This window comes from Triticum dicoccoides, chromosome 1A (assembly GCF_002162155.2).
Source record: "Triticum dicoccoides isolate Atlit2015 ecotype Zavitan chromosome 1A, WEW_v2.0, whole genome shotgun sequence".
Lineage (NCBI taxonomy): Eukaryota > Viridiplantae > Streptophyta > Magnoliopsida > Poales > Poaceae > Triticum > Triticum dicoccoides.
In genome coordinates, this window is record NC_041380.1 from 322,623,864 (window position 1) to 322,642,351 (window position 18,488).

The following is an 18,488-nucleotide window of genomic DNA, read 5'->3' on the forward strand; positions in this document are numbered from 1 at the left end:
CATCATGCCATAACTCTGCATCCGTAGCCCCGATTCGTGCGTGTAGCATATCAAAATGTTCGTCTCGACGAGTACATTATTTCATCCCATTTTATCATTTTCATTTGAGCTCATCTTGATGTTCGAAATGCTGTTGGAAGAGGGATTTGTGATGAATTTGTCAGATCTGTTTCAGCAAATAGCCTTTTGTCATTTTTGCCATGATTAATGTGTGCATGCTATGACCCTGAGCTCTACATGTGTTTTGTTATATGCCATGCCATCTTTACAGTGGTGCTTACCATGTATTTTTGTGATATTTGTGGTGACTAGCACAAGCTTGCAAAGTAGCGTAATCGGTAATGCTGATTTCAGGGACTTAGTTTTTCACAGTCCTTGTTCTGTTTTTGTCGGTATACCATATGTTCATGTTGTTTCCTAGTGATCCATGCCTCTTTTGAGGATGATCAGTAAGGATGTTTTGTTAACATTGTGGTGCTCTATCCATCCATGTCTTTTTTGCATTTATGGAGCAGCCTAGCTGGGGTCAATCGAGCTCTACTTTTGCTATAAAATGTTCCTGGCAGATCGTTGACATGATTAGCGATTTTGCCGAGGTCGTTACTATTGATCCGTGCATGTTATGTTGTTGTTCTTGCCATTTCTAGCTTCTATGCCATGTCTTCTTGATGGGTGTATGCTCAGTTTGTCATGCCATGCTTTGTAGTGAGTGCATCGAGCTCGTAAACATGCCTACTCGTTAACTGATTTGCATGCTCCAGTTTTTCACTAAGTCTGAATCTGTTTATGTTTTTGCCATGTTCACATGCTTGCAATTGTATTTTCTGATCCCTTTTGGCTCAACGTCACTAAGGGACTTTTGTTAAGTGCTTTGAGTAGCTTCGTGCCATGCCTTGCTTTCCCATGTTTAGTTCCTATAGCATGTACTTTTCATGCTCTAAAGTGTGCTTCCTGATGACAAATTCCAGACTTGTGTTAATTTCACTAAGTCCGAAACCTGTTATCATTTGCACTTTTGCCATGCTTGTTTGAACTTGTTATTGAGTGAATTAGCCGTAGCTCAGTATTCATCTTTGTCAAGCATCTTGATTGGATTCCTGCCTTGTATTTTGTTGCCATGTTTTAGTGCTGTAGCTTATTTATCTTGATGCATTTAGATGGCTACTTGCTGTTTATCGCAGACCGATGCCATATTTGTTTTGCTTGCCATTTTCAAACCTTGCATCAGATTCCGGTGATCTTTATATCGATTTCAACCGAAATAATCTCACCTTTCCAGTGGCACTCTTGTATTTCCAAGTTGATGCCAGGTTCAATCATTCCTTTCCAAATCTTGCATATGCATCACATACGGCATCCCGCATATTATACCATGTTCATGTGTTGTTTGTTTACTATGTTGTGTGCTTCTTTCCGGTGTTTGCTCCTTCGGGTTGGTTCCGGTAACGTCGCGTTTGTGAGGACCCATTCGTCTACGTCCGTTTGCCTTCTTCATGGACTCATTCTTCTTCCTTGCGGGATTTCAGGCAAGATAACCATACCCTCGAAATTACTTCTATCTTTGCTTGCTAGTTGCTCGCTCTTTTGCTATGCCTATGCTGCGATACCTACCACTTGCTTATCATGCCTCCCATATTGTTAAACCAAGCCGCTAACCCACCTTGTACTAGTAAACCGTTGTTTGGCTATGTTACCGCTTTGCTCAGCCCCTCTTATAGCATTGTTAGTTGCAGGTGAAGATTGAAGTTTGTTCCTTGTTGGAACATGGAGATGTTGTTCCTTGTTGGAACATGTTTACTTGTTCGGATATCACAATATCTCTTATTTAATTAATGCATCTATATACTTGGTAAAGGGTGGAAGGCTCGGCCTTATGCCTGGTGTTTTGTTCCACTCTTGCCGCCCTGGTTTCCGTCATATCGGTGTTATGTTCCCGGATTTTGCGTTCCTTACGCGGTTGGGTTATAATGGGAACCCCTTGACAGTTCGCCTTGAATAAAACTCCTCCAACAATGCCCAACCTTGGTTTTACCATTCTCCACCTAGCCTTTTCTTTCCCTTGGGTTCTGCAGACCCAAGGGTCATCTTTATTTTAACCCCCCCTGGGCCAGTGCTCCTCTGAGTGTTGGTCCAAACTGAGCTGCCTGCGGGGCCACCTCGGGGAAACTTGAGTGTTGGTTTTACTCGTAGCTAGTCTCATCTGAGTGTGCCCTGAGAACGAGATATGTGCAGCTCCTATCGGGATTTGTCGGCACATTCGGGCGGTGTTGCTGGACTTGTTTTACCATTGTCGAGGATGTCTTGTAAGCTGGATGCCGAGTCTGATCAGAATGTCTTGGGAGAAGGAATATCCTTCGTTGACCGTGAGAGCTTGTGATGGGCTAAGTTGGGACACCCCTGCAGGGATTTGAACTTTCGAAAGCCGTGCCCGCGGTTATGGGCAGATGGGAATTTGTTAATGTCTGGTTGTAGGCAACCTGAAGTTGACCTTGATTAAAATACATCAACCGCGTGTGTTACCATGATGGTCTCTTCTCGGCGGGGTCCGGGAAGTGAACACGGTGTTGGAGTTATGCTTGACGCAGGTTGTTCTAGGATCACTTCTTGATCATAGTTGTTCGACCGTGCTTTTGCCTTCTCTTCTCGCTCTCATTTGCGTATGTTAGCCACCAAATATGCTATTCGCTTGTTGCAGCTCCACCTCATACCTTTACCTTACCCATAAGCTTAAATAGTCTTGATCGTGAGGGTGTGAGATTGCTGAGTCCCCGTGACTCACAGATACTTCCAAAACCAGTTTGCAGGTGTCGATGAAACCGTACAGGTGACGCAACCAAGCTCATGGAGGAGCTCGATGAAGATCTTGTCCTTTATGTTGTTTCGTTCTAGTTGATCAGTAGTGGAGCCCAGTTGGGGTCGATCGGGGATCTGTGTAGCATTTGGGGTAGTCTTCTTTCATTTTGGTTCCGTAGTCGGACCTTGATTGTATCTGGATGATGTAATGCTTTATTCATGTATTGTGTGAAGTGGCGATTGTAAGCCAACTATGTATCTCTTTCCCTTATGTATTACATGGGTTGTGTGAAGATTACCTCACTTGCGACATTGCTTTCAATGCGGTTATGCCTCTAAGTCGTGCTTCGACACGTGGGAGATATAGCCACATCGAGGGCGTTACATGGATAGATCGATCGAAAAGAATAGCTACAAACAATTTCTTCTTATGTTCTCCGCTATATAGGAACATTGGAGTGATTCTTCATCGCACGTTAAGGGATGGTTATATGATCCAATTATATTAGCATTGTTGAGAGATTGCACTAGCGGAAGTATGGACCCTAGCCCTCATTTTCAAGCATTGCAATACCGTTTTTGTGACCGTTTACTATTTGCTACCTTGCTGTTTTTATTTACTCAGATTATAAAAATATATTTCTACCATCAATATTACACTTTTATCACCATCTCTTCACCGAACTAGTGCACCTATACAAATTACCATTGTATTTGGTGTGTTGAGGAGAAAAGAGACTTTTTATTATTTGGTTGTAGGGTTGTTTGAGAAAGACCATCTTCATCCTACACCTCCCACGGATTGATAAACTTTAGGTCATCCACTTGAGGGAAAATTGCTACTGTCCCACAGAACTCTGCACTTGGAGGCCCAAGACGTGTCTACAAGAATAAAGTTGAGTAGTAGACATCAGAGGTTAAGGTGGATGAGTACGAAATTGATAAGTTCTTGAGTAAGATAAGAGGTGAGACAAAGAAGCACTTTGTTGCTGTCTTGAACAACTCGGTGAGGTCAATTATGTCATTGAGTCTCATGAGGATACCGTCTCTAAGTTAGACGGGCATAGTCATGACTATGCCGATGAGATAGCAGATCTCTCCACTGCTCTTAAGGAAGAGCGAGGTCTTCGTTTGGCTTTTGAGGAGTCACACAACATTGACCTTTCTAAATTACAAAAGGATCTTGATCATGCTATAGTGCTTACTCGTGTGCTTAAATATGAGAAGGTTGCTCTTGGGGTTGGCCATGATAGACTCAAGGAAGAGTTTGACACACTTGAAAAGGCTCACACGGTCTCGAAGGATGTTCATGGCTCTCTCAAGGAGTCTCATGATCAACTCCAAGGTAAGCTAACCAAGGTGATTTCCATGTGCCCTCCTTTTGTTTTAATTGATAACACCCATCCTACTAACCCTTGTTGTGAGCATGTGCATCTTATGGAGGAGAATGCCAAGTTGAAAGAATGACTTGAGAAGGGCCTTGTGACTTGCATAGAAGGCGAGAAGTACCTAAATGACCTTTTGAGCAATCAACAGGAAGTTGTGGGAAAGGAAGGACTTGGGTTTGTACCCAAGTCAAAGAAGAATAAGAAGAAGAAGAACAAGGCCAAGCAACCTCTTTAGCTTAATGAAGCCTTTGTCAAGGCGGGAGAGGGTGCCCATGAGAAGAAGAAGGACAAGGAAGTGGGTGGCAATGCCAAGAAGGGAAAGACCACCTCTGCCAACAAGGCCGGCGACTTTAACCCCCCATATGTTTCTATGTCGTGCTAGTGATGGGCATGTTTATGCCAAACTAGTGGTCGGGGCACCACCTGGTTGAGCCGCCTAAGAGGAAGTTTGAGCGGTGCCAGGTAGGATGGTGCCCTTTCCATTGAATTTTAGCTCTGATTGATAACATACATGGATGTACAGCTGATACATTACATGCAATGCTTTTTTTCATCAAAAAGTGAAACAAATTTAGCAAATGAGCAAGCAATCTTAACACTATATCTATCAGATACTTTTCTTCATCATGTCCATGTCTTGCAGCTCTAGAATTATCGCTGTAGTTCATCCACACGTAGAACTTTGCGATGAATTCATACGCCTTGATGTCCATCCCAACACCCTCCGCCGAGCCGACAGTCGCCGTCATCATTGCTTGCTCGATGGGGGTGAAACCGGAATGCTAGCGCCTCATCAACTAAGAATTCTTGCTTGTTGTAGTGCAGCCAGGCTGACGTAGTTGTGCCGCAGTGTCTTGACCTGGAGGACCGAGCTAACCTTGCGTGCCCAGAGCACCACCAGCCGCCATGTCCGCTGGCTGATTGGGAATATTTATGCTAAGCAAGAACTCCGGGAACAAGAAAGAAATTAATTAGGCAGGGAACGATGTCTTGGTGTCCTGGAGTTGCCATGTGATGCGGAGTTGTTGATGATGATCTTCGTCAATGTTAATAACTGAAATTGACATATTCTATGGATATGTTCACACAATCGACTAGTGCGTGTAACTCATATCTTGTAGAATCAGATTAGCAGTCATCCAAACCTAAAAGCAAAGAACGAACCAATATCCCCTCTGAAGGATCGACTTGTACAACAGTACAAGGCTTTATATACTTATTACCAGCAGGCAGTGGCAGTTCTGTTGCATCAGAGGCGCCATGTGATTGATCATGAAACATGCGCTAGTACCAACATCATGGTAGTATAACAACTCAACGAACTCCAGCTTCATGCTAACGATCATGTAGAGTGATCGATCAGGCCGTAAGCATCGCTGAATTGCCGTGATATTACAAGGCATTTTGTTCTCCACAAGAAAGTGTTACAGGACTCTCAGATGGAGGCTAGGATATCCGGCTTTCATCTTGTATTTCTCAAATAGTTCTTGCAAGGCGCCCACGAATTGTCCATGCACTTCATTTATCTGTCGACAACGGGGAAACTTGCTTTTAGACGGTTGTAAACGAACAGAGCAATGGTAACGAGATAGTAAAAGAAGTAATACTACTATTGTTCCAACTTGAAGGATGTGAAATCCTTTTAACACTTCTGTTTACTGCAAGGGTTGATTTCAGTGGAAGAAGTGACCTTCTGTCTAAAGAGGCGAAATGTGCAGAGATGAACTCTAAGATAGCCCTAGAAGTAATTTATTTTGCTCTACTCGATCTTCAATGGATTGGCAAAAAAATTACTGGTAGCAATTGCATGATTATGGGTTTTCACCTCATCAATGGTAGGTAGAGGATTTTTCTTCAGCTCAATGGGTCTACCAACAACCAGATGCATAGGTGTCGAGAAAGCGACCGGTGTCCTGCATTCAGATGTGCCGGTAGATGATGAAAATCCATCCAAATCAATATCACAAATTCAAAAATAAATATATTGACACGTAGGGAGTTACCCATATCTTCCCTAGAAGATAATAGGAGTAAATTTAAGTGCTATAGCAATGTTCACAAACAATTTGCCTCCTGGCCTCCACCATCTGTAAGCTTTGTTCTGACCAGATGATAACAACAGATAATCAGCATTGGTAGTTCTTTAGGAATGTATTCAACAATAAGAAATGAAGAACACAGTTGACTTTGCAGGGACATGACCCTAACATATTCCATAGCTTCCTTGTGTGAGTGGCATATGTTTTCACGTTTGGGAAACTCAATTTCCTTCAAGTTGCTTTCAACATTTTACAGTTAAAGCAACCAAATGTTGCTTTTTTACCTGTCTGAAGTAGACAACAAGGACTAAAGGGCAGCCAACATGCATATCTATCTTGACAAACCGTTTTCTTGAATTAAGGAAAGCAACCTGCAAAACATGCAAGGGTTGGACGAACTTAACTTAGGAAGAGTGAGTATAAGGTTATTTTAACTCAGATAGTCAATGCTCCTCATCAATGAATGATACAAGAAAGGATGTCATCGACGTGTCATAAGCACAAACCTCGGAATCATGATCTGTATGAAGAATCTCTTGTATGCCTCCAGGCACTACAACGCAACTGTAAGCAGCTGCAAGGCAGGAGTAGAAATTCTTCCTCATTGCAGCAACCAGTCCTATCCATGTCCATATCTTCCTCATGAATGGGGTGTGGAACACCTAGCACAAATGAATCATTGACAGAATAAGTAACACATCCTACTAATCGATAGAATCAAATTAATCCGCGGCATTGTGCTGCAATCAAATTCAGGGAGCTTACGTACCGCACTGCTCGCAAGGACTTTGAGCTTAGGCAGAGGCATAAACCTGACATGATTAGCCAGAGTCGCCACGCCGATTGGCAGCACAGAATGTGGTTCATAGCTTGCATGGGACCTAGAAATTTACCCGAGGACACACATGTGATTTTTCAACCAGCTTTGGTGCACTGGAGCATGTGCTTGTATTTCAAATTTGAATTATGAACACAAAGGTGACACGTTCTCTCTCAGAACCACGAGCCTTCTTGAGAGAAGCTCCGGTTTGCAAGAAACTTATACCAAAACTTGTTCCTATTCTCTCAAATTTTTTACCACAGCATGGTAGTACCATGACATGACACCATGCCAATTTTCTTTTTCACTTTCAGTTTATCAACTGAATTGCTTGAGGACAAGCAAAGGTTTAAGCTTGGGGGAGTTGATACGTCTCCAATGCATCTACTTTTCCTAATGCTTTTCCTCTTGTTTCGAACTCTAATTTGCATGATTTGAATGAAACTAACCCCGGACTTACGCTGTTTTCAGCAGAACTACCATGGTGTTGTTTTTGTGCAGAAATAAAAGTTCTCGGATTGGAACGAAACTTTGCGAGGAATTTTTATATAATATATAAGAATTTTTGGAGCCAAGACCTACCGAAGGGGGCACCTGGGTGGGCACAACCCACCAGGGCGCGCCGAGGTGGGTTGTCCCCACCTGGTGGCCCCGCAGACCCTGAAACCGACACTATAAAATCCTATTTTCCAGAAAAAATCAGGGACAAAGAATTATCACGATCCACGAGGCGGAGCCGCCATCACCTCCTGTTCTTCATTGGGAGGCCAGATCTGGAGTCCATTTGGGGCTCCGGAGAGGGGGATCTTCGTTCTTCGTCATCACCAACCCATCTCCATCGCCAATTCCATGATGCTCCCCACCGGGAGTGAGTAATTCCTTCGTAGGCTCGCTGGTCGGTGAGGAGTTGGATGAGATTCATCATGTAATCGAGTTAGTTTTGTTAGGGCTTGATCCCTAGTATCCACTATGTTCTTAGATTGATGTTGCTATGAATTTTCCATGCTTAATGCTTGTCACTTTGGGCTTGGGTGCCATGATTTTAGATCTGGACCATTTATGTTATCACCATTATATCCATGTTCTAGATTCGATCTTGCAAGTTATAGTCACCTACTACGTGTTATGATCCAGCAACCCCGGAGTGACAATAGCCGGGACCACTCCTGGTGATGACCGTAGTTTGAGGAGTTAATGTATTCATGATAACCCACAAGTATAGGGGATCGCAACAGTTTTCGATAAGTAAGAGTGTCGAACCCAATGAGGAGCTAAAGGCGGAACAAATATTCCCTCAAGTTCTATCAACCACCGATACAACTCTACGCACGCTTGACGTTCGCTTTACCTAGAACAAGTATGAAACTAGAAGTACTTTGTAGGTGTTTTTGGATAGGTTTGCAAGGTAATAAAGAGCATGTAAATAAAAGGTAGGGGCTGTTTAGATAAAGACACAACTAAATTAGTTTTAGTAGAGAGCTTTTTGTTATGAGCAAGTTACTTGTCCCTAGGCAATCGATAACTAGACCGGTAATCATTATTGCAATTTTATATGAGGGAGAGGCATAAGCTAACATACTTCCTCTACTTGGATCATATGCACTTATGATTGGAACTCTAGCAAGCACCCGCAACTACTAAAGATCATTAAGGTAAAGCCCAACCATATCATTAAAGCATCAAGTCCTCTTTATCCCATACGCAACAACCCCCTTACTCGGGTTTGTGTTTCAGTCACTCACGCAACCCACTATAAGAGAATCAGAAACGTATTGAAACACCCTACAATGGGAATCCCTCATGCTTGCGCGACACGGAGAGCACCATAGGACAGGACCAATAATAAAACATGCAACTCAAACCAATCACGATCATCAAATAACCAATAGGACAAAATGAATCTACTCAAACATCATAGGATAGCCATACATCATTGGGAAATAATATATTGCGTTGAGCACCATGTTTAAGTAGAGATTACAGCAGGTAAGAGAGAGGTTACACCGCTGCATAGAGGGGGGAAGAGTTGGTGAAGATTGCGGTGATGATGATGGCCCCCGGTGGCACTCCGGTGCCACCGGAAGCGAGGGGGAGAGAGCCCCCCTCCTTCTTCTTCTTCCTTGACATCCTCCCTAGATGGGAGAAGGGTTTCCCCTCTGGTCCTTGGTCTCCATGGCGTGGGAGGGGCGAGAGCCCCTCCGAGATTAGATCTGTCTCTTTGTCTCTCTGTTTCTGCATTCTCATATTCTTCCCTTTCACCGTTTCTTATATTCCCGAAGATCCGTAACTCCAATTGGGCTGAAATTTTAACACGGTCTCTATCCGGATATTAGCTTTCTTGCGGTGAAAGAAGGGCACCAACCGCCTTACGGGGTGGCCACGAGGGTCAGGGGCGCCCCCCCCTGCCTCGTGGGCCCCTCGAGCATCGTCTCGCGTTGATTTCACTTCCCAAAAATCACATATATTCCAAAAAAAATCTCCATCCGTTTTTATCCCGTTTGGACTCCATTTGATATGGATTTTCTGCGAAACAAAAAACATGCAACAAACAGGAACTGGCACTGGGCACTGGATCAATATGTTAGTCCCAAAAATAGTATAAAAAGTTGCCAAAAGTATATGAAAGTTGTAGAATATTGGCATGGAACAATCAAAAATTATAGATACGACGGAGACATATCAATATCCCCAAGCTTAATTCCTGCTCTTCCTCGAGTAGGTAAATGATAAAAAAGATAATTTTTGATGTGGAATGCTACCTAGCATAATCTTGATCACATATCTAATCATGGCATGAATATTAAGATACGAGTTATTCAAAGCAATAGTCTATCATTTGTCATAAAAACAATAATACTTCAAGCCTACTAATAAAGCAATCATGTCTTTTCAAAAAATCATGGCCAAAGAAAGTTATCCCTACAAAATCATATAGTCTAGCTATGCTCCATCTTCACCACACAAAATATTCACATCATGCACAACCCCGATGACAAGCCAAGCAATTGTTTCATACTTTTGACGTTCTCAAACCTTTTCAACTTTCACGTAATACATGAGTGTGAGCCATGGACATAGCACTATAGGTGGAATAGAATGGTGGTTGTGGAGAAGACAAAAAGGAGAAGATAGTCTCACATCAACTAGGCATATCAACGGGCTATGGAGATGCCCATCAATAGATATCAATGTGAGTGAGTAGGGATTGCCATGCAACGGATGCACTAAGAGCTATAAGTGTATGAAAGCTCAGACTGAAAACTAAGTAGGTGTGCATCCAACTTGCTTGCTCATGAAGACCTCGGGCATTTGAGGAAGCCCATCATCAGAATATACAAGCCAAGTTCTATAATGAAAATTCCCACTAGTATATGAAAGTGATAACTCAAGAGACTCTCCATATGAAGAACATGGTGCTACTTTGAAGCACAAGTGTGGTAAAAGGATAGTAACATTGCCCCTTCTCTCTTTTTCTCTCATTTTATTTTTATTTTTTTGGGCCTTCTCTTTTTGTTTTTTGGCCTTTCTCTTTTTTTCTTTTTTTTTCTTTTGTTCGTCCAGAGTCTCATCCCGACTTGTGGGGGAATCATAGTCTCCATCATCCTTTCCTCTCTGGGGCAATCCTCTAATAATGATGATCATCACACTTTTATTTACTTACAGCTCAATATTACAACTCGATACTAGAAAAAGATATGACTCTATATGAATGCCTCCGGCGGTGTACCGGGATGTGCAATGATCTAGCGTAGCAATGACATCAAAAAACGGACAAGCCATGAAAACATCATGCTAGCTATCTTACGATCATGCAAAGAAATATGACAATGAATGCTCAAGTCATGTATATGATGATGGTGGAAGTTGCATGGCAACATATCTCGAAATGGCTATGGAAATGCCATGATAGGTAGGTACGGTGGCTGTTTTGAGGAAGGTATATGGTGGGTTTATGGTACCGACGAAAGTTGCACGGTACTAGAGAGGCTAGCAATGGTGGAAGGGTGAGAGTGCGTATTGATGGAGTCACGTACCTAGGGTAGGGTCACAGACCTGATCTAAGTACCCTGCCCGAGGACACCCTTAGAAGAGATCACCTTCCAGTCGACCTACGAGAGACTCACTCGACTGACTTGAAGGACTCGACTACGAAGACTCACTCGACCACCAGAAGGTCAAGAGGCACTCTGCACTGCAACGGCCTGTAATTAAGTAGACTTTATGATAGTAAAGACACTTTATGTGGGGCATTACCTGTAACGCCCCGGACTTAATACACCTTAACCCCTTCATTATGTGGGCTGGCTGGGGTCCTGGCGCACTCTATATAAGCCACCCCCCTCCACAGGCAGAAGGGCTCGGCACCTTGTAATCCATATACACATAATCCACTCGACCGCCTCCGGGCTCCGAGACGTAGGGCTTTTACTTCCTCCGAGAAGGGCCTGAACTCGTACATCTCTTGTGTTTACAACCTCTCCATAGCTAGGACCTTGCCTCTCCATACCTACCCCCCACTCTACTGTCAGACTTAGAACCACGACAGTTGGCGCCCACCGTGGGGCGGGTGTCTTAGCGATTTTGTGGAGAAGTTGCGATTCTTCCGAGTACTTTCATCATGGTGGCTGCTGGAGTTTTGGTTGAGGGTCGAGAGATCCGTCTCGGTGCTCTCACCTTCGTCGCCGACGACTCCGCCTGGCTCCAGGAGGCTCCACTCGACGTCGATGCGCTCCCCGTCCGCGGTGCGACGCATTTTCGTGCATGTGTCCGCGGCGTTGTGCTGCGGCAACCGTCGACCCCGTATCGGTCGACTCCCCCATCGGCCACCCTCCCGGTCTCCCGCCAGCGCAAGCGCTCAGGCCGGTCGAGGCTTCAGCGGTGGGTGAGGCACGCGGTGGCTCGCCAGACGGCCACCACCCAAGTTGCGGCAATCGAGCCTGACGAATCTCTCTACGGCCTGTTCGATCTGTCGACTGGCTCCGTAGAGACTGCATCCGAGTGCGATAGCAGTGATCCAGCGGCGGAAATCGTGATGGTCGATGGGCCCCGCAGTCCCCCTGGCTTCACCCGTGATGGTGGGACAGGCGACGGAGGCGACCCCGCGCGAGACCATGAAGAGTACCAGCCCGAGCCACTCGACTCTCTGCAAAGAGAGGAACTTCGCCGCAGGAACATGGATGTCCTGCGTACTCCCATCGCAGGAGAAACCCCCGAGGCTCGCGCCCTGGAGGAGGCACGTTTAGCCAATTTGGCCGAACGCACTCGATTGGAGAATCTTCAGCGAGCACTCGACGAGTGCGCGCGGCAACGAGTTCCCGACACCAGTCGACGTCAACTCTTTCCGCCGACTCAGGTATATCGAACCCCAGTCCAGAATTTAGCAGCTGCGACCCGTATTGCAGAGTCCATCCAGCCCTCTCAGTCGGAAGCTGGCAGAGGCTTGATGCAGATCAGGGATCTGCTCCGGGCAGCAGGCGATCAGAATTCGGCCGTGTCGCAGTCGCGCAACGGAATTCACAGTCGATCCGTCGCTGCGAATACGGTCCAGTCAGCTCACAGCCCCAGATCGCCTCCGCGGCGTGAAGGGCGTGAGAATCGGCGAGACCAATATGGGGACCGACACGACCGAGATGATAGGCGTCGAGTGCCCAATTCCCCTCCGAGGGGTGGGTCTTACGCTCCTCGGCAGCAAGATGACAGACGTCAGTTCAGTGCAGGGCGAAGAGTTCCACTCGACCCCAGAGAACCAGGCTTCAACGCGCGATCCATTATCGTGCAAGGCTTGGTCGACCGGAACAGAGCCCATCGAGGTGGACTCGACAGAGATGCGCCCACAAGAAGTCGAGTGCATGTTTCTGGTCCTGAATGTTTCAGCAGAGCTATCAGAGCCGCAGTGATCCCTCCCAATTTCAGGTTGGCAACAGGAGTCAGCAAGTTCACTGGTGAGTCTAAGCCTGAAACTTGGCTTGAGGACTACCGAGTGGCGGTTCAGATTGGTGGTGGGAACGACGAGGTGGCCATGAAGCATTTGCCCCTCATGCTGGAAGGTTCTGCCAGGGCATGGTTAACTCAATTGCCTCCTAGCAGCATTTACACTTGGGAAGATCTGTCCCGAGTGTTCATCAGAATGTTTGAAGGAACTTGCAAGCGACCGGCTGGATTGACGGAGCTGCAAGTCTGCGTGCAGAAGACCAATGAGACTCTCAGGGAGTATATTCAGAGATGGATCACTTTGCACCATACTGTGGAGAATGTGTCTGATCATCAGGCAGTCTGCGCCTTTAAGGATGGTGTCAAGAACAGAGAATTGAGTTTGAAATTTGGTCGAACCGGTGACATGACCTTGAGTCGGATGATGGAGATTGCTACCAAGTACGCCAACGACGAAGAAGAAGACCGACTCCGAAGCGGCAAGCACAAGCCGAGTCAGTCAGAAAAGGGAAACACCAGTTGGAAACAGAAGCGGGAGGCTGAACCGGCAGCTCCTGGAGAGGCTCTGGCCGTGACTCAGGGAAAGTTTAAAGGGAAACCAAAAGGATCCTGGAACCCTAAGAAGGTAAAGGATAAGGAAGGGAACGACGTGATGGATATGCCGTGTCACATCCACACGAAGAAAGACGAAGAGGGGAATATCATCTACCCGAAGCATACCACTCGCCAATGTCGACTCCTGATCTAGCAGTTTCAGGGAAAACAGTCTAAAGACAAGGAGAAGGAGTCGAACAAGGCCGAAGACAAGGAGGACAGTGAGGAAGGATATCCGCATATCAACTCCACTCTGATGATCTTTGCAGATGTGGAAAGCAAGAGTCGATTGAAAGTTATTAACCGTGAGGTGAACATGGTTGCCCCAGCAAAAGCAAATTATCTGAGATGGTCCCAAACACCCATCACATTCGACCAATCTGATCACCCGACTCATATTGCCACCCCTGGGAGGCAAGCTTTGGTGGTCGATCCAGTTGTCGAAGGCACTCGACTGACAAAAGTGCTGATGGACGGTGGTAGTGGGCTGAATTTGTTATATGCAGACACACTGAAAGGAATGGGCATTCCGATGTCCCGACTGAGCACCAGTAACATGAGCTTTCATGGAGTTATACCAGGGAAGAAAGCCGAGTCACTCGGCCAAATAGCTGTGGACATGGTGTTCGGTGATTCGAAACATTTTCGCAAAGAGAAGTTGACGTTTGAGGTCGTGGATTTTCAGAGTGCATATCATGCCATTTTGGGGAGACCAGCTTATGCACGGTTCATGGCTCGACCATGTTACGTGTACCTCAAATTGAAGATGCCCGGCCCCAAAGGAGTGATCACTGTCACCTGTGATCGGAAAAAGGTAGAAGAGTGCTTTCAGAAGGGCTCAAAGATTGCTGATTCCCAAGTAACAGCGGTCGAGTTCGAAGAATACAAGCAGAACGCAGATCCGAGTGACTTGCTGCGATCCAAGAAACCCGCCACAGAATCTGCATTTCAGTCGTCCGGTGAGACGAAGCCTGTTCACATTCACCCGACCGACCCCGATGCGGCTCCGACCCACATCTCCACAACACTCGACCTGAAATAGGAAGAAGCGCTCATCCAGTTCCTCCGTGAGAACTGGGACATTTTTGCATGGAAGCCCGCTGACATGCCAGGTGTTCCCAGGGGACTGGCTGAGCATCGCCTAAGAGTCGACTCATCTGCAAAACCAGTAAAAGAGCATCTTCGGCGGTCCGCCGTCCAGAAGAGAAAAGCCATTGGTGAGGAAGTGGCTCGACTGTTGGCGGCAGGATTTATCCGAGAGATATACCACTCCGAGTGGCTCGCTAATGTCGTCATGGTTCCTAAGAAGGACAAATCGCTCCTAAATGTGCATTGATTTCAAGCACATCAACCGGGCCTGCCCGAAAGATCATTTTCCTCTCCCTCGCATAGATCAAATTGTTGACTCAACCACGGGATGCGAGAGACTGCCTTTTCTAGACGCCTACTCCGGGTACCACCAGATCCGTCTGTACGGACCCGACGAGGTAAAAACTCCATTCGGGTGCTTCTGCTATATCACCATGCCATTCGGCCTCAAGAATGCCGGAGCCACATTTATGCGAATGATTCAGAAGTGTCTACTCACTCAAATCAGTCGGAATGTGGAAGCGTATATGGATGATATCGTCGTCAAGTCACAAAAAGGTTCCGACCTGCTCGCTGACCTCGCCGAAACATTTGCCAACCTCAGAAGGTATGATATCAAGCTCAATCCATCAAAGTGCACATTCGGAGTTCCTGGTGGCAAGTTACTCGGTTTTCTCGTTTCCGAGCGAGGGATCGACGCTAATCCAGAGAAGATCGGCACTATTCTCCGAATGAAACGCCCTGTGCGAGTGCACGATGTCCAGAAGCTTAATGGATGCTTGGCCGCATTAAGTCGGTTCATCTCACGACTCGGTGAAAAGGCATTGCCTCTTTACCGACTGATGAAGAAGGCAGACAAGTTCGAGTGGACTCCAGAAGTTGATGCAGCGTTTGCCGAGCTAAAAGCTCTGCTCTCCACCCAGCCGGTGCTTGCTGCCCCAATCAGCAAAGAGCCTCTGTTGCTTTATATCGCAGCCACAGGACAAGTCGTCAGTACTGTGCTTACGGTCGAGCGGGAAGAAGAAGGAAAAGCTCTCAATGTTCAGCGCCCAGTGTATTATTTGTCTGAAGTCTTGACTCCATCCAAGCAGAGATATCCTCATTATCAGAAGCTTGTGTATGGAATATACATGACCACAAAGAAGGTTGCTCATTATTTCTCTGATCATTCCATCACAGTCGTCAGCGACGCTCCACTATCAGAGATTTTGCACAACAGAGATGCAACTGGTCGAGTGGCGAAATGGGCGATTGAACTTCTTCCCCTTGATATCAAGTTTGAGGCAAAGAAAGCCATTAAGTCCCAGGCCATAGCAGATTTCCTCGCCGAGTGGATTGAACAGCAGCAGCCGACTGAAGTTCACTCGGAGCATTGGACCATGTTCTTTGATGGCTCTAAGATGTTGAATGGTTCCGGTGCTGGGGTTGTCTTGGTTTCCCCCAGAGGAGATAAGCTTAGATATGTGCTCCAGATTCACTTTGATTCCTCCAACAATGAGGCAGAGTATGAGGCCCTCTTGTACGGATTGCGCATGGCCATTTCACTCGGCGTCCGTCGCCTGATGGTCTATGGCGATTCAGATTTAGTGGTCAACCAAGTGATGAAGGAGTGGGACGTGAGAAGCCCAGCCATGACTGGATACTGCAGTGTAGTGAGGAAGCTGGAAAAGAAGTTCGAGGGGTTGGAGCTCCATCATATACCCCGACTGAAAAATCAAGCAGCTGATGATCTAGCAAAGATAGGTTCCAAGAGAGAAGCCATTCCGAGTGGTGTGTTCTTGGAGCATATACACACTCCGTCAGTCAAAGAAGATCCTTTCACCGAAGAAGCTCCACAGCCCAAGAGTGCCACAGATCCGACTGAGGTTGAAGTCCCAGCAGTGGTCGACTTGGTCATGGAGGTCTTGGTGGTCATTCCCGACGGGACAGTTCCATATATCGCGTATATCCTGAGAAAAGAGCTCCCGGAGGATGAGGAAGAGGCTCGACAGATCGTCCGTCGATCTAAAGCTTTTACCGTAATCAAAGGGCAGTTATACAGAGAAAGCGCGACTGGAGTTGGTCAGAAGTGCATAACACCAGAAGAAGGTCGAATCATCCTTAATGATATCCACTCGGGGACCTGTGGTCATCATGCGTCCTCTCGGACCATCGTGGCCAAAGCATACCGAGCCGGATTTTACTGGCCAAAGGCGAATGAGATGGCAAAGGAAATAGTGGATAAGTGCGAAGGATGTCAGTTCTACTCGAATATGTCACACAAACCTGCATCAGCTCTGAAGACCATTCCACTCGTCTGGCCTTTCGCAGTATGGGGGTTGGACATGGTTGGTCCTTTGAGAACAGGTCGAAGTGGCTTCACGCATGTACCGGTAGCAGTCGACAAGTTCACCAAGTGGATTGAGGCTAAACCAATCAGGAACCTTGACGCCGGTGCTGCTGTTAGGTTCATCAGGGAACTGATATTCAGATATGGAGTCCCGCACAGCATCATTACGGATAATGGGTCGAACTTCGACTCGGAGGAATTCAGGGATTTCTGCAACTCTCAAGGAACACGAGTCGACTACGCTTCAGTCGCCCATCCGCAGTCGAATGGACAAGCAGAGCGAGCCAATGGCCTGATTCTCAAGGGATTGAAACCCCGACTGATGCGTGATCTCAAGCATGCAGCTGGAGCTTGGGTCGACGAACTTCCCTCGGTGCTTTGGGGACTGTGGACCACACCTAATCGGTCGACCGGAAGAACTCCATTCTTCTTGGTCTACGGAGCTGAAGCAGTCTTGCCGAGTGATCTGCTCCACAATGCTCCTCGATTTGAAATCTACAACGAAGCAGAAGCTGAACAAGCGCGGCAGGACGCAGTCGACCTTTTAGAGGAAGAAAGGGAGATGGCTCTGATCCGGTCGACCATCTACCAACAAGATTTGCGCCGTTTCCATGCCAGAAATGTGAGGGGTCGAGCCTTCCAGGAAGGAGATTTAGTTCTCCGAGTGGATCAGAAGAAACAACACAAGCTTGCTCCTTCTTGGGAAGGACCCTTCATCGTCACCAAAGTTCTCCACAACGGGGCGTACCGTCTTTACAACGTCGAACATAATATCGACGAGCCCCGAGCTTGGAACGCGGAACTACTCCGCCCATTTTACACTTAAGTTTAATCACTCGGATGAGTTGCAATAAAGTACGTCTGTAGTTCATGGACCTCAAAATAATAGTGTCATAGTTCCTCCATAATTTTTGTCACTTTTTATTTTGTCCAATAAAATTTTCCCTCAGTGGGTGACTTAGCCGTGAATCCGTTTCGCCTAAGTTTGTAAAAATCCTACCGAGTGGTGAGCCGGACTCCCACTCGGAGGCTTAGCTGCGAATCCGTTTCGCCTAAGATTAAATGAAAATCCTACCGAGTGGTAAGCCAGACTTCCACTCGGAGGCTTAGCTGCAGTCCAAGTACTCGCCTAAGTTATAAAAATCCTACCGAGTGGTAAGCCAGACTTCCACTCGGAGGCTTAGCTGCAGTCCAAGTACTCGCCTAAGTTATAAAAATCCTACCGAGTGGTAAGCCAGACTTCCACTCGGAGGCTTAGCTGCAGTCCAAGTACTCGCCTAAGTTATAAAAATCCTATCGAGTGGTAAGCCAGACTTCCACTCGGAGGCTTAGCTGCAGTCCAAGTACTCGCCTAAGTTATCAAAATCCTTCCAAGTGGAGAGCAAACCTCTCACTCGGGGGCTTAGCTGCAGCCCAGTGCTCGCCTAAGTTTTCAAAATCCTACCGAGTGAAGAGCAAACCTCTCACTCGGAGGCTTAGCTGCAGTCCAAGTACTCGCCTAAGTT

The 18,488-nt window shown here is 46.5% G+C and overlaps 1 pseudogene; it reads right to left on the reverse strand.

Moving 5' to 3' along the window:
• Window positions 1–5,605: 5,605 nt before the first annotated feature.
• LOC119353012 overlaps window positions 5,606–18,488 on the reverse strand; it is a 126,460-nt pseudogene continuing 113,577 nt past the window's right edge.